Below are 12725 nucleotides of genomic sequence, written 5' to 3'. Positions count from 1 at the left end.
TAGGTTCTTTGCCTAAGCCATTTCCAGATCACAAAACGAGGGGAGGGGAGCCCTTAACCTTTGCTGTTTTCCAGGATCTCGGGCTCAGGTGAAAATCAACGTTGTTACTAATAAGTTCCCAGGTGATGTTAATGCTGTTGGTCCCAGGACCACAATTTGAGAACCACTGCCTTAAATCAACCCCTTAAAAGTTTGGGCTGGGGGCTTCCCTGGTGGCGCAGTGGTTGAGAGTCCACCTGCTGATGCAGGGGACACGGGTTCGTGCCCCGGTCTGGGAAGATCCCACATGCCGCGGAGCGGCTGGGCCCGTGAGCCATGGCCGCTGAGCCTGCGCGTCTGGAGCCTGTGCTCCGCAACGGGAGAGGCCAGCTTACCGCAAAAAAAAAAAAAAAAAAAAAAAAAAAAAGTTTGGGATGGATAGTGTGGCCTCTTTGGAGGAAATCAAGGAAATCCTTCTGGGCCCTTTCGGGGGTGTCTGCACTTTTTTCACTGACTTTCAGGAGGGGCTTGGTTTTCATCTCTGGTGGTACCAGAGTGTCCTTCTCACCTCACAAAAGACATGTTTTTGAACTGAAATATACTTTCTTGTGAAGAGCTACAGAAAGCTATTGCTGCCCTGTCTGCATTTTATTTTCCGTGTTTGAAATACCTAAGAAATTTGATAACTCGGCAAGCTTGAGTGTCACAGTCTATTCAAAATAAATCAAGAAGGCTAACCTTTACCCCAACTACCTTGCTCTAAAGATTCTCTTTCTCCTCTGACTCTCACTTTTCCATTCTCTTGAATAATTTTTAAGCACTTTCATTTAAAATGCGAGCTTGGAGTAAAAGAAGGATCAAGTGGTTAAATTCGGTTTCATTTAATTCTGCATTTTATGATTGCACCAGCCTATTTCTCGGTATATCTTTTGGAGTGAGAAATAATTATTGGAAGCTGTTTGTTCATTTTACTTAAATAGGTAAAGGGCTCTGCAGGTCAGAAAGGTATCATTCGCCTGCTCTTTTAGTCACAGTCAGCATTGGCTGTTAGCTGATTAAATCGCGGGCACCTTTAAGGCAAGGTTGGAAATGGGTTGGGAAGGGATCTGCATCCTCCCAGCCAGGGGGCGGCATTGGGTCAGTTAGTTTAGCATGCTTGGTGTCTCCCTCTGCTTTCCAGGCTTCACAGTCAAACAGTTAAAAATAGGTGAGCTCACGTGCAGAATTGTCGGTGACCTCCCTTTGCCTCCAGGTTCCTTCTGGCTTGGAGGGATGGAGTGCAGCAAGTATTTTGCAAAGGTAGTGGAAATGGAGCAGGTTTTTAAAAGTAGGGAGATGTCAAGAGGCCGCGTTCTACATCCTTTTTAGAAACTTGGAAAGCCATCCGAGAAAAAGATGCAGGAGCATTCGGTCCAGATGCTGGCCTCTTCCTTCAGCTCTCTCACCTGTACCAGCTCCATGAAACTACTAGCTTAACCACCTGGTTCCTGCAGCTTCACGATGAACTGATCACCCAGCCTCTACTGGGGCTGGAGGCTTGCTTTTATCCATTTGAACTAGGAAAACAGCTTAACCCTCTTGCAAGATGTTTCATTCAGGAGGTAGAATTGATTCCAGAATATTGGGTGATGCTTTAGAAACCCATCCAGTCAGAAATTCAACTTGACACTAAGAAATTGGTTAGTAGGGCTTTCTGGGTTATGAATAGTTAATACAAAGCAAACCCCAAAACCTGTGCTTTAAAATATTCCACCAGTTGTCTTTAAGCCATTTGAATTTGTGGGTTGCATTTCATCTGTCATGCCACATTTATAGGAAAGACCTTCATTTGCTACCTCTTTGATGGTATCATGGGGGGGAAATACATACATTCTGTGGATTTCTTCCTCAGCATCAAAAAATATTTACTGAATGCTCATTCCATGTATACTGTTGTAGAAAATGGAAAAGCACTATTAAAAGCCATGTGGCCTGAAGTCTTTCTGGAAGGTACTTGTTAAAAATACAAATTACTACCTTTCTTTTCCAAACCAGAATACCTAAGATGGGGTCCAGTGATCTGGGGTTTTGTTCATTAGGTTTGTTTTCCTTATTTGCTTTTGTTTTGTAAATTCTCCCTGTGATTCTTGAGTATGTAAAAAATTAAGAACCACTGATTTAAAGGACAAGTATCATCTGGGTAGTTTCCCCATGTTAGCTCTATGGGTTAGAGACCTAGCTAATTAGAGGCCTAGACCTAAACCACAGGTGTGGTTTCATGGAAGGGACTCTCCCACTGTGGTTTTGGTCAACTGGCCTGGAAAAGGGGCCCTGGAATTCTTGTTACAGAAGCAGCGCGTTGTCAAAATAGCAACATCAGAAACTACAGTGATGCAAATAGATGGTAATAAAAACCACCTGTACTACTACTTGCCAGAGATATCTGCTGATAGCTAAATCTGCTCTAAACACCACTTTTAATTCACTCGGAACTGTAGCATTTTTCTCATACTTGGAGGAAACTGGCATCTGTTTGCAAGTGAGTCCTACAGAATGTGAAAATGGGATTGCTCGTTAGCAAGGAGTTATTGAACGCAGACTAGATGCTCAGCAGTGAGTGAATATAATTGTTTTCTGAAAAAAGTATTTATAAATGCTTTGCTTCTAGTCAAGGCTCTTTTCTAGATATATGTTTGAAAACTACCACCCAGCCCCCTTCTTGAAAAGTATTATTAATGAATGACCCGTTCTGAAAAGTTCCGCAGCCTACCCGTCTCTCTTTAGGCAACAAACTCACTCTGAGTAGAGAACAGAGCGGGGGTGGAATCAGAGAGATGGATGGGAGCAAGCACACAGCGTAATGGGAGGGTTTTGGCTACTTGGAGTGGTGTATTGTACACTTTGAATTGGTCTTTATCACTGCTCTCTCTTAAAGCTACACTAAACATACATACACTAATATGTATAAAATGGATAACTAATAAGAACCTGCTGTTTAAAAATAAGTAAATAAAACAAAATTCGGAGAAAAAAAGCTACACTAAAATGACAGTAAAATAATAAAAATACGTAAAGCCACAATCATCGGGAGACAGAGGAAACAGCAGCAGATGAGAACAACAAAATTTTGGAACACCATAGTGGTGACTGGCTGTGATAGACATTAGTGCCCCTCCCCCATCTTGCCAGTTGTCCTCTGCTTTCAAGCCCAGAGATGACTGCACTGCACCTCCTCATCCCCTAGGAGCAAGACAAGGCCAGTGAAATGGGAGCAGTGAAATGTGATGTTGCTTCTAGGCAGGAGCAGCTCAGAGCGCCTTCTTCCCCTGAAGCTAAGATGGCAGTGTCACAGGATGGCAGAGCCTCTGTCCATATGAGTCCCAAGGGACCGTGATGAGCCGGGCTCTCTCCTACCCCTGTGGACATGTAGTGTGAGAGAGGAAGCAACCTTTGCTGTTTTAAGCCTCGGGGATTTGGGGTGGTTTGTTGCCACAGCACAGCCTGATCGATTCTCACTCATACACTGATGAGGTTTCTGTGTTCCCTACTCTGTGAAGTGTCTGTGAGGATTTGTGCCGTGGACCCCCAAGAAAGGCTAAGGAATTTGAGACACCAGATACCTCCGATGGCAGGAGTATGGCTGAAAAAGAAAAGAGGATTGTTTGAAGGTGTGTCACAGGAGAAATTAGACTCCAAATCCCTTCTCCAGCCCATGCCACCAAGTTTCCACTTCTCCTCCACCCCCCACAGAAGGTGGGAGGTTTACTGTAAAGAGAGGGTGAACCAGAGAAGTGCTGGAACTAGCCACAGCTGAAAAGGGGGATAAGGGGTGCCTTATGGAACACAGGACCCACTAAGCAGTGAGACTCTGAGAAAGCCTTGGAATTCTTAGCCATCAGGCTTAGAACCTACCTGCTCCCAGCCCCCAGCCCCAGGTGGAGATTAGAATATTCCTCTCTGAGGAAACAGCAAGACCCAAGAGTAGGTATCTACAGTTACTCATGTTTGGGGCTTTTCCAGCATAAAATCTGGTTCCCTACCTGATCACCATGCAATGAAGGTTACTGCTGCTCATGGATCTTCCAACAGGCTTTTTGGGACCCACTGTTAAATATGAGTGGATATCCAAGGATCTCTGGACATTTGACGAACATCTCTTAACATGAAAGACAAAGACACAAAAAAAGCAAATGGAAAAGGAACTTGGAGAAATAAAGACAGTACTCAGAGCAGGAAAAAACTATAAAACACTCATCAATATCCTCAGAAGGGTAGGAGAAGATAGGGGAGCCACTAAATTAGAATAGGATGCCATTTTAAAAAAAGAACATTCCAAAAAAAATTTTTTTACATCTTTATTGGAGTATAATTGCTTTACAATGGTGTGTTAGTTTCTGCTTTATAACAAAGTGAATCAGTTATACATATACATATGTTCCCATATCTCTTCCCTCTTGCGTCTCCCTCCCTCCCACCCTCCCTATCCCACCCCTCTAGGTGGTCACAAACCACCAAGCTGATCTCCCTGTGCTATGCGGCTGCTTCCCACTAGCTATCTGCCTTATGTTTGGTAGTGTATATATGTCCATGCCTCTCTCTCGCTTTGTCACAGCTTACCCTTCCCCCTCCCCATATCCTCAAGTCCATTCTCAAATAGGTCTGTGTCTTTATTCCTGTTTTACCCCTAGGTTCTTCATGACATTTTTTTTCTTAAATTCCATATATATGTGTTAGCATATGGTATTTGTCTTTCTCTGTCTGACTTACGTCACTCTGTATGACAGACTCTAGGTCTATCCACCTCATTACAAATAGCTCAATTTCGTTTTTTTTATGGCTGAGTAATATTCCATTGTATACATGTGCCATATCGTTGTTATCCATTCATCGGATGATGGACACTTAGGTTGTTTCCATCTCCTGGCTGTTGTAAATAGAGCTGCAATGAACATTTTGGTACATGACTCTTTTTGAATTATGGTTTTCTCAGGGTATATGCCCAGTAGTGGGATTGCTGGGTCATATGGTAGTTCTATTTGTAGTTTTTTAAGGAACCTCCATACTGTTCTCCATAGTGGCTGTACCAATTCACATTCCCACCAGCAGTGCAAGAGTGTTCCCTTTTCTCCACACCCTCTCCAGCATTTATTGTTTCTAGATTTCTTGATGATGGCCATTCTGACTGGTGTGAGATGATATCTCATTGTAGTTTTGATTTGCATTTCTCTAATGATTAATGATGTTGAGCATTCTTTCATGTGTTTGTTGGCAGTCTGTATATCTTCTTTAGACAAATGTCTATTTAAGTCTTCTGCCCATTTTTGGATTGGGTTGTTTGGTTTTTTTTGCTATTGAGCTGCATGAGCTGCTTATAAATTTTGGAGATTAATCCTTTGTCAGTTGCTTCACTTGCAAATATTTTCTCCCATTCTGAGGGTTGTCTTTTGGTCTTGTTTATGGTTTCCTTTGCTGTGCAAAAGCTTTGAAGTTTCCTTAGGTCCCATTTGTTTATTTTTCTTTTTATTTCCATTTCTCTAGGAGGTGGGTCAAAAAGGGTCTTGCTGTGATTTATGTCATAGAGTGTTCTGCCTATGTTTTCCTCTAAGAGTTTGATAGTTTGGGGCCTTACATTTAGGTCGTTAATCCATTTTGAGCTTATTTTTGTGTATGGTGTTAGGGAGTGATCTAATCTCATACTTTTACATGTCCCTGTCCAGTTTTCCCAGCATCACCTATTGAAGAGGCTGTCTTTTCTCCACTGTACATTCCTGCCTCCTTTATCAAAGATAAGGTGACCATATGTGCATGGGTTTATCTCTGGGCTTTCTATCCTGTTCCATTGATCTATCTTTCTGTTTTTGTGCCAGTACCATACTGTCTTGATTACTGTAGCTTTGTAGTATAGTCTGAAGTCAGGGAGCCTGATTCCTCCAGCACCGTTTTTCGTTCTCAAGATTGCTTTGGCTATTCGGGGTCTTTTGTGTTTCCATACAAATTGTGAAATTTGTTGTTCTAGTTCTGTGAAAAATGCCAGTGGTAGTTTGATAGGGATTGCATTGAATCTGTAGATTGCTTTGGGTAGTACAGTCATTTTCACAATGTTGATTCTTCCAATCCAAGAACATGGTATAGCTCTCCATCTATTTGTGTCATCTTTAATTTCTTTCATCAGTGTCTTTTAATTTTCTGCATACAGGTCTTTTATCTCCATAGGTAGGTTTATTCCTAGATATTTTATTCTTTTTGTTGCAATGGTAAATGGGAGTGTTTTCTTGATTTCACTTTCAGATTTTTCATCATTAGTGTATAGGAATGCCAGAGATTCCTCTGCATTAATTTTGTATCCTGCTACTTTACCAAATTCATTGATTAGCTCTAGTAGTTTTCTGGTAGCATCTTTAGGATTCTCTATGTATAGTATCATGTCATCTGCAAACAGTGACAGCTTTACTTCTTCTTTTCCAATTTGGATTCCTTTTATTTCCCTTTCTTCTCTGATTGCTGTGGCTAAAACTTCCAAAACTATGTTGAATAAGAGTGGTGAGAGTGGGCAACCTTGTCTTGTTCCTGATCTTAGTGGAAGTGCTTTCAGTTTTTCACCATTGAGAATGATGTTGGCAGTGGATTTGTCATATATGGCCTTTATTATGTTGAGGAAAGTTCCCTCTATGCCTACTTTCTGCAGAGTTTTTATCATAAATGGGTGTTGAATTTTGTCAAAAGCTTTCTCTGCATCTATTGAGATGATCATATGGTTTTTCTCCTTCAATTTGTTAATATGGTGTATCACATTGATTGATTTGCGTATATTGAAGAATCCTTGCATTCCTGGAATAAACCCCCACTTGATCATGGTGTATGATCCTTTTAATGTGCTGTTGGATTCTGTTTGCTAGTATTTTGCTATGGATTTTTGCATCTATGTTCATCAGTGATATTGGCCTGTAGTTTTCTTTCTTTGTGACATCTTTGTCTGGTTTTGGTATCAGGGTGATGGTGGCCTCGTGGAATGAGTTTAAGAGTGTTCCTCCCTCTGGTATATTTTGGAAGAGTTTGAGAAGGATAGGTGTTAACTCTTCTCTAAATGTTTGATGGAATTTGCCTGTGCAGCCATCTGGTCCTGGGCTTTTGTTTGTTGGAAGATTTTTAATCACAGTTTCAATTGCAGTGCTTGTGATTGGTCTGTTCATATTTTCTATTTCTTCCTGGTTCAGACTTGGCAGGTTGTACATTTCTAAGAATTTGTCCATTTCTTCCAGGTTGTCCATTTTATTGGCATAGAGTTGCTTGTAGTAATCTCTCATGATCTTTTGTATTTCTGCAGTGTCAGTTGTTACTTCTCCTTTTTCATTTCTAATTCTACTGATTTGAGTCTTCTCCCTTTTTTTCTTGATGAGTCTGGCTAATGGTTTATCAGTTTTGTTTATCTTCTCAAAGAACCAGCTTTTAGTTTTATTGATCTTTGCTATCATTTCCTTCATTTCTTTTTCATTTATTTCTGATCTGATTTTTATGATTTCTTTCCTTCTAATTTTGGGGAGTTTTTGGTTCTTCTTCCTCTTATTGCTTTAGGTTCAAGGTCAGGTTGTTTATTCGAGATATTTCCTGTTTCTTAATGTAGGATTGTATTGCTGTAAACTCTCCTCTTTGAACTGCTTTTGCTGCATCTCATAGGTTTTGGGTCGTCGTGTCTCCATTGTCATTTGTTTCTAGGTATTTTTTGATTTCCTCTTTGATTTCTTCAGTGATCACTTCGTTATTAAGTAATGTATTGTTTAGCCTCCATGTGTTTTTATTTTTTACAGATCTTTTCCTGTAATTGATATCTAGTCTTATAGCATTGTGGTAGGAAAAGATACTTGATACAATTTCAATTTTCTTAAATTTACCAAGGCTTGATTTGTGATCCAATATATGATCTATCCTGGAGAATGTTCCATGAGCATTTGAGAAAAATGTGTATTCTGTTGTTTTTGGATAGAATGTCCTATAAATATCAATTAAGTCCATCATGTTTAATGTATCATTTAAAGCTTGTGTTTCCTTATTTATTTTCATTTTGAATGATCTGTCCATTGGTGAAAGTGGGGTGTTAAAGTCCCCTAGTATGAATATGTTACTGTCGATTTCCCCTTTTATGGCTGTTAGAATTTGCCTTATGTATTGAGGTACTCCTATGTTGGGTGCATAAATATTTACAATTGTTATATCTTCTTCTTGGATCGATCCCTTGATCATTATGTAGTGTCCTTCTTTGTCTCTTCTAATAGTCTTTATTTTAAAGTCTATTTTGTCTGATATGAGAATTGCTACTCCAGCTTTCTTTTGGTTTCCATTTGCATGGAATATCTTTTTCCATCCCCTTACTTTCAGTCTGTATGTGTCTCTAGGTCTGAAGTAGGTCTCTTGTAGACAGCATATATATGGTTCTTGTTTTTGTATCCATTCAGCCAATCTGTGTCCTTTGGTGGGAGCATTTAGTCCATTTACATTTAAGGTAATTATCGATATGTATGTTCCTATTCCCATTTCCTTAATTGTTTTGGGTTTGTTATTGTAGGTCTTTTCCTTCTGTTGTGTTTCTTGCCTAGAGAAGTTCCTTTAGCATTTGTTGTAAAGCTGGTTTGGTGGTGCTGAACTCTCTCAGCTTTTGCTTGTCTGTAAAGGTTTTAATTCCTCCATCAAATCTGAATGAGATCCTTGCTGGGTAGAGTAATCTTGGTTGCAGGTTTTAATCCTTCATCACTTTAAATATGTCCTGCCAGTCCCTTCTGGCTTGCAGAGTTTCTTCTGAAAGATCAGCTGTTAACCTGATGGGGATTCCCTTGTGTGTTATTTGTTGTTTTTCCCTTGCTGCTTTTAATATGTTTTCTTTGTATTTAATTTTTGACGGTTTGATTAATATGTGTCTTGGCATGTTTCTCCTTGGATTTGTCCTGTATGGGACTCTCTGTGCTTCCTGGACTTGATTAAATATTTCCTTTCCCATATTAGGGAAGTTTTCAACTATAATCTCTTCAAATATTTTCTCAGTCACTTTCTATTTCTCTTCTTCTTCTGGAACCCCTGTAGTTTGAACGTTGGTGCATTTAGTGTTGTCCCAGAGGTCTCTGAGACTGTCCTCAGTTCTTTTCATTCTTTTTTCTTTATTCTGCTCTGCAGTAGTTATTTCCACTATTTTATCTTCCACGTCTCTTATCCATTCTTCTGCCTCTGTTATTCTGCTACTGATCCCATCTAGAGTATTTTTAAATTCATTTATTGTGTTGTTCATTGTTGCTTGTGTCTTGCATTTTCTCTATTCTATTTCCAAGATTTTGGATCAGGTTTACTATCATTATTCTGAATTCTTTTTCAGGTAGACTGCCTATTTCCTATTCATTTGTTAGGTCTGGTGGGTTTTTATCTTGCTCCTTCACCTGCTGTGTGTTTTTCTGTCTTCTCATTTTGCTTATCTTACTGTGTTTGGGGTCTCCTTTTTGCAGGCTGCAGGTTCGTAGTTCCTGTTGTTCTTGGTGTCTGTTTCCAGTGGCTACAGTTGGTTCAGTGGGTTGTGTAGGCTTCCTGGTGGAGGGGACTGCCAGCACTGGAGGGCATCCTGCAGAGGCGGGGGTGGCTGTGGCTCACTGTGGGTGCAAGGACACCAGCAGCAGAAATTCTGGGAAGCACTCCCTGGCGTGAGCCCTCCCAGAGTCCCCCAAAATTTTTAATTAAAAAATGGCAGCAGGAATTTTTTAAATCCTTTAGTAGGAAGGTTAGAAGACAAAGTAGAGGAAATATTCAAGAAAGTAGAATAATTAAGGCAATGGATGGAAAGAAGTAGGAACATAGATAAAAGTGAGAAATTGTGAAAGACTGTTTCCTAGAAGCAAAGGACATGAGAGTTTCCTGATTAAAAGATTCCATTGGCCGGGCTTCCCTGGTGGCGCAGTGGTTGAGAGTCTGCGTGCCGATGCAGGGGACACGGGTTCATGACCCGGTCCGGGAAGATCCCGCATGCCGTGGAGCAGCTTGGCCCATGAGCCATGGCCGCTGAGCCTGCTCATCCAGAGCCTGTGCTCCTCAACGGCAGATGCCACAACAGTGAGGGGCCCACATACCGCAAAAAAGTAAATAAATAAAAGGGAAAAAAAGAGTCCATTGGGTGCCTAGAACAATGAAATTAAAAAAAGATCCACATAAATTTCAGAACAGAACGTAGAAAGAGAACATCCTCCATGCTTTCAGAGAGGTAAAAACAGGTTACAAATGATTAGGAATCAAAATGGTGATGGACTCCTCAAAAGTAACACTGGAAACTGGGAAGCCTACACCCAGTCTAATTTCTAGTTAAGTGTGAAGGTGGAAAAAAGATATTTTCAGTTATGCAGAGTCCCAGAAAATTTACCTCCCAAGCACCTTTTCTCAGGAAGCTACTAAAGGATTGCTTCCTCAAAATGGGAGTGTAAATCAAACTGAAGAAAGAAGATGGGATCTGGGAAACGCAATCTAACAGGGGAAACAGGCAAAGCAGTTTTCAGGGTGATGGGGGAGGAGATGACAACCATGTAGCAGGACAAGGCAGCAGCCAGTCCAGGGTGGACCAGAACTTGGAGGGCTCCAGGTAGGAGGTTTCCAGAAATGGTGGAAATGAGAGATTTCCTAATATTTTTTAAAAATATTTTGAATCTGTATTTAATTAGAACTTTTTTATCTTTGGAGGATATACTACTTTTTAAATTTTTAAATTTATATTGGAGTATAGTTGATTAACAATGTTGTGTCAGTTTTAGGTGTACAGCGAAGTGATTCAGTTATACATATACATGTATATATTCTTTTTCAAGTTCTTTTCCCATTTAGGTTTTTACAGAACATTGAGCAGAGTTCCCTGTGTTGGAGAGTAGATCCTTGTTCGTTATCTATTTTGAATATGGCAGTGGGTACATGTCAATCCCAAACTCCTAATCTATCCCTCCCCTGCACCCTTCCCCCCTGGTAACCATAAATTCATTCTCTAAGTCTGTGAGTTTTTCTGTTTTGCAAATAATTTCATTTGTGTCATTTTTTTGGATTCCACATATAAGTGATATCATCCGATATTTGTCTTTCTCTGTTTGACTTACTTCACTTACCATCCATGTCACTGTAAATGGTATTATTTCATTCTTTTTAATGGCTGAGTAGTATTCCATTGTATATATGTACTACATCTTCTTTATCCATTCATCTGTTGATGGACATTTAGGTTGCTCCCATGGCTTGGCCATTGTAAATAGCGCTGCAGTGAATATTGGGGTGCATATATCCTTTCCATCCATGTTTTTCATCATATGTATATGCCCGGGAGTGGGACTGCTGGTTTTTATAGTTTTTTAAGGAATCTCCATATTGTTCTCCATAGAGGCTGTACCAATTTACATTCTCACCAACAATGTAGGAGGGTTCCCTTTTCTTCACACCCTCTCCAGCATTTATTGTTTGTAGACTTTTTGATGATAGCCATTCTGACAGGTGTGAGGTGATACCTCATTGTAGTTTTGATTTGCATTTCTCTAATAATTAGCAGTGTTGAGCATCTTTTCATGTGTCTCTTGACCATCTGTATGTCTTCTTTGGAGAAATATTTATTTAGATTTTCTGCCCATTTTTTTGATTGGGTTGTTTGTTGTTTTTGATATTGAGCCACATTAGCTGTTTGTAAATTTTGGAGATTAATCCCTTGTTGGTCACATCATTTGCAAATATTTTCTCCCATTCTGTGGGTTGTCTTTTTGTTTTGTTTATGATTTCCTTTGCTGTTCAAAAGCTTTTAAGTCTCATTAGGTCCCATTTGTTTATTTTTGTTTTTATTTTCATAACTCTAGGAGGTGGATCAAAAAAGATAGTGCTGCAATTTATGTCAGAGTGCTCTGCCTGTGTTTCTGTTTAAGAGTTTTTATAGTATCTGGCCTTACATTTAGGTCTTTAATCCATTTTGAGTTTATTTTTGTGTATGGTGTTAGTGTTCTAGTTTCATTCTTTTACATGTAGCTGTCCAGTTTTCCCAGCACCACTTATTGAAGAGACTGCCTTTTCTCCATTGTATATTCTTGCCTCCTTTGTCATAAAGTAATTGACTATAAGTGTGAGGGTTTATTCCTGGGCTTTCTGTCCTTTTCCATTGATCTATATTTATCTTTGTGCCAGTACCATACTGTTTTAATGACTGTAGCTTTGTACTATAGTCTGAAGTCACGGTGCCTGATTCCTCCAGCTCCATTTTTCTCTGAAGATTGCTTTGGCTATTTGGGGTCTTTTGTGCTTCCATACAAATTTTAAGATTCTTTGTTCTAGTTCTGTGAAAAATGCCATTGGTAATTTGATAGGGATTTCATTGACTCTCTAGACTGCCTTGGGTAGTATAGTCATTTTGACAATATTGATTCTTCCAGTCCAAGAACATGGTATATCTTTCCATCTGTTTGTGTCATTTTTTATTTCTTTGATCAGCATCTTATATCAATAGTTTTAGGAGTACAGGTCTTTTGCCTCCTCAGGTAGGTTTATTCCTAGGTATTTTATTCTTTTTGACACAATGGTAAATGGGATTGTTTCTTTACTTTCTCTTTCTCATCTTTTGTCGTTAGTGTATAGAAATGCAACAGATTTCTGTGTATTAATTTTGTATTCTGCAACTTTACCAGATTCATTGATGAGCTCTAGTAGTTTTCTGGTAGAATCTTTAGGATTTTCTATGAGTAGTATCATATCATCTGCAAACAGTGACAGTTTTACTTCTTCTTTTC

The 12725-nt window shown here is 39.7% G+C and overlaps 1 protein-coding gene across 2 annotated transcripts in view; it reads left to right on the top strand.

The window, feature by feature from the left end:
* The window catches only part of APBA1 (amyloid beta precursor protein binding family A member 1), a 233862-nt gene that overhangs the window by 157768 nt on the left and 63369 nt on the right, over positions 1 to 12725 (top strand). The gene's annotated exons all lie outside the window — the stretch shown is intronic.

This window comes from Mesoplodon mirus (assembly GCF_964341445.2).
Source record: "Mesoplodon mirus genome assembly, chromosome: 1".
NCBI classification, from domain to species: Eukaryota; Metazoa; Chordata; class Mammalia; order Artiodactyla; family Ziphiidae; genus Mesoplodon; species Mesoplodon mirus.
The sequence above is the reverse complement of the archived record's forward strand: the minus strand, read 5'-3'. Positions and strand labels throughout refer to the sequence as shown.